This window comes from Amblyomma maculatum, chromosome 5, assembly GCF_055883805.1.
Source record: "Amblyomma maculatum isolate TAMU_Amacu chromosome 5, ASM5588380v1, whole genome shotgun sequence".
In the NCBI taxonomy this organism is placed as follows: domain Eukaryota; kingdom Metazoa; phylum Arthropoda; class Arachnida; order Ixodida; family Ixodidae; genus Amblyomma; species Amblyomma maculatum.
In genome coordinates, this window is record NC_139348.1 from 76,147,774 (window position 1) to 76,152,502 (window position 4,729).

A 4,729-nucleotide genomic window follows, 5' to 3' on the forward strand; every position below is an offset into this window, starting at 1 on the left:
TCTTCCTAGCGGTTATATTTGCTGCATATTTGAGCTGTAAACTCCAAATGAGAGTTTCCGGCATGGTGAGTCGTCTTAAAGAGATAATAATAACAATATTATTATTATTTGATTTATTGGTAATTCTTGGTTGATAGGAAAGGAAAGGTGCGGTATTTGTCGTACTTCTTTGTGCGCACCTAATCCGCGCCGTAAGTGACTGTAAGTGAAGGGAGGAAGGAGGGAGAGAAAACCGGAAAGAGATAAAGTGTTGCCATACTGGGGGGTTATGGAGTAATTTCGACCACCTGATAATTTTATAGACGCAGTGATATTGATACCGAAAAACAGTCGCAGGTGATGTGGTTTCAACTCAGGTACTTCAGCACAATTTTCGGGCATCTTTATCGCTGCGTCAACGCGGCAGGGCAAAAAATGTGATCAACAGTTTTCATTTTTTGTTAACAAACAGGCGTAGGAAGCATTCACGCTTTTCTCAAATACATTTTGTTTGCGTCTCTCAATAGATGTTAAACCCCATGAGCAAACAAAACCCAACCAATTTTTTTTAGCACACCCTTCATGCAGACAGAAATATTCGTACATTAATTAAACACCCAGATGGATTAACTATCTCTTGGCGCAATGATGAACGTCCAAACATTTACGGCGCTTTCAGGCATCCAAGAGTAAAAATTTCACTTCTAGAATTTTATCCTATGCCCTTATATATAAAAATTCCGAGATTAATTTATCTGTGACCCGCAGTTGAAAAATAAATTTGCACCGAGCGCGATCACAATAATGGCGATACCCTGAGGGTTCTGATATGCCTGGGACAGCACCTTTGTGCCATTCGATTGTTTTTATTGCGTTATAGAATACGTGAATCCCTGTTACTCATTATCACCATCAGTCGAACTATACCGACTGCAGGGCGAATTTCTGTCTCATACTCCTTAAATTAATCCGCTCCTGTGCTAGCTGTTTCCACCTGACCCCTCCGAACTTCTTAACCTCATCCACCCAGCTGATTTTCTGCCGCCCCCTGTTACACTTTCCTTGCCTTGGAATTCAATTTGTCACCCTAAGCGACCATCGGTCGTCCTCTCTACGCACTACATGTCCTGCCGATGCCCATGTCTTCTTGATTTCCTCTAGAATATCAATAACTCGAGTTATTTCTCCGACCAATTATGCGAGCATCATATCAGTTAACGTTACGCCTACCATTTTTCGCTCCATAGCCCTCTGCATCACCCTCAACTTAAGTAAAACCCTCTTCGTTAGCATCCACGTTTCAGCCCCTAGGTTAGCACCGATAAAGTGCAACTGTTGTATACTTTCCTCTTCAGCGATAGCCGTAAGCTGCTAGTCATAATCTGCGGGTAGCTGAAAAATGCGCTCCATACCAATCGTATCTACCTGGATATTACCCTTTCAATGTCCGGATCTGTGGTTACTATACGTGTCCTAAGTAGGGATATTTTCCTACCACTTCCAGTGCTTAGTTACCTATCGTGAACTGCAGTTCCTTTCCGACGCAGTTGTTTTTTACCTTTCTTCTGCATATTGATTTTAAGCCTACCTTTCTGATATTACTGTCTAGGCAATCCATCATTATTTGCAGTTCATCATCTGTGTTACTTCGTAAGGCAATGACCTCAGCGAATCGCAGATTACTGAGGTATAATTTCTGCCTCTGAATCTGTCTGCCTCCTTCGATGCGGAGACTGCTTCACGAGTGATGCCCTTGTGTCCACACGAATACCAGCCTGGTCGCCAGCACACCGCGCCAACGGGCGCGTACTGCTGCGCAGCATCCCACGAACCACGCGCACGTCATCAGCATCGATGCACCGCTGCCTGCGAACGCCACCACAGGAATATGCCCCACAGGTATCGCCACCTTGTATTCGCATCGACAATAGACAATCGCCAACAATCAACCTCCTTGCCACCTGACCGCTTTAAAAACAAGACACCACCCATCACCGCCTTCATTGGGCTCGAAAGCACCACAGCTATGGCCGCCGTAACTCTCACCTGCGACGCTTGCTCGTGTTGCAGGTAAATGCAAAATATAATTTGTTCGCGCCACGCACGCACTATGCTGGCACATTGTTCTGCATCCGATTGCTTCTCCTTACTACTGTGTTATCAAGCAGATACCAATCCTTGCAGGCAATGTTGAAATAAATTCTGGTCCCAACACTCGTTCCGGTGATACCCAATCTTTCACTGAAATACCTGAAGCGCTAAACGAAATTCAATCAGGACAAGCTTCAATTCTTATAAAAGTCAAATCTATTCGCCTTAAACTTTCCAAGAATAATGAATCATTTCTGGAAATAATAAAACAGACTTGCCAAATTGAAGCTGACTGTTCATTAATAATAGCAGTTAAAAATTGATGAACAACTTATAAGAACTCTCCGAACAAAATGCTAATCAAATTGACAGCATTGAAACCAGACGGGATGATTCGAACGACAGATAACGCAGATAAAACATGTTGTTTTTTGGCCTTAACGATGTGGAATGCGAAACATGGACGCAGTCGGAAGACCACATAATTCAGCACTGCAGTACGCACTTAGATACTACCCTCGTTCCTCTTGATATTGAAAGAGCTCACAGGCTGGGAAACTTCAGGATGGACTTTGACCGACCAATCATCAATAAAAATCCCCACTATAATGTGAAAGAAAAGCTTCTCTCATTTGGTATGGAAATAAAAAATAAGGTTACAGTATTTCTGAAGATTACTGTCTACACACGCTTACCGCTCGAGGAGGAGAAGAAAACATTTATTTAAAAAGAATTCATTTGGGATGGAAGGTGCGTATGGTTGTGGAGCTGAGTAAAGCACCTGCTCGAATTCGGTAAAGCACCAGAAAGGGAAATATAAACTTAAACGCAATAAACTAATCATAGGAAATAAAGCTTGCATATTTGACGACAGCATTCAGTAGATTATCCCCACCCTATAAACTCGTAGAAGGAAATCATTCTCGTCTTAACCTTTCCTATATCTCTTTTTATATACAAATATTAGAAGCCTTTTGCAAGGCTTCGTGCTCTCCGTAATGTAATTCACACAATATAACCTAGCTCTGTTATTCTTACCAAAACGTGGTCTAATTCATCAAGCGCAGACTACGAAGTACCTTCGCAATATTTAAATTGCAATGTTTTTCTGCGCGATTGAAATAATAAGCGCGGTGGTCGTGTGCTGATAGCCACCCACCGTTGCCTTCAAAGTACTGAGTTTAGGACATCATCCGCTTTAGAAGTTACGTTTGTCATTAGCAACGCCTCCTATCTACTTATAGTAATTGGCGCCTCTTATCACCCTCCTTATATTGATCTTTATATCGTTGCCGAGCTGCACGAGATGCTTCCATCGTTAACCACCGCATAACGTCTATCACTTATCCTGCTTTTCGGATACTTCAATTTTCCTGCCATATCTAGGTCAAATCATGCCTAGGTATTATCACCCGCAAAAATTGAAAGTGACTATGTAAACACTTGTGTAACCTTTAGGCTTACACAAACAGTCACAGAGCCGATGCGTCGCGGTAAGAATTCAACAAACATACTCGATTTGGTTTTAGCTTCCGAACCCGATAAGCTCTCTACGCTTACAGAATTGCCAGGGCTTAGTTACCATTCCATTTTGCACGGTTCTTTTCATTGGCATCTGCCGCCTACGCCAAAAGTAACGAAAACAAAAGCCTTATACGACAGAGGGAACTACTTCGAAAATAACTCAGTACTCAAAGAGTTTTGAATCTGGCTTCTTCACGACGTCTTCACGCAGAAACTAACTGATTACTTTGCAAGAACAAAATACATGAATTGATACTAACGCACATAACTACTACTACGGTGAGAAAAACGGTCATCACCATGGTTCAACATCACGTTGAAACATCTTAACAGCACAAAGAAATGGCTATTTCACTTAGCTAAGAAAACTAACAACCAATGTTCACGGCTAAAATATTACGCAGTGGAGAAGGAGCTTGATTCACTTGCTAGCAAATCGAATTACTTTTTTTTATTCATCAGCAACACGATGCTCAATATGGGACACTCATCAAAATAACTTTTGTAACATCCTCAAATCAGTTTAAAATCACGCAGCCATATTTATTTCTTTTTTCAGGCAATTTTTATTTGTCCAGGGCAACAGCTTTTAAATCTCAGGCTCACCTTACTAATCTCGAATTGAGACATTTCATCTTTAGGCTTTGCCTACACTACTTAATGTTTCAGTGATGTTACCAGCTCATCGCTTCTCTAGCCGCACCAGCCATCCCAAATTGTCTACTCTCCCCTAGCGCAGACTACAGCGCATCTTCGCTCATTCTTCGTCAAAACTGCTCGGGACTTGAACTATCTGCCAGTCGACTTCGTGCACAACTGCGATTAATTCAAGGCAGCCATTGAATCTATTTTGAAATGAAACACCAGCCCATCCCTCATGAAATACTTAATTGCTTAAGCATTTGAGGTATTAATAAATAAAAAATAAGTATTCTCAACCGGCTCTGGTCCCTACCTTCTCCCATTGCAAGTCTTTGAATACGTCCTCTAAGCACAATCAATCCTGCTGCCGGGCTAGTTGGTCTAACATATATTAAAAGACTGGGAAAACACCCTGGCGCAAAAATGAACACGCACGAAAGAGAGAGACAAGCGGACGAAGGAAAGGCGCCATCTTCCGTATATTGCACAACAC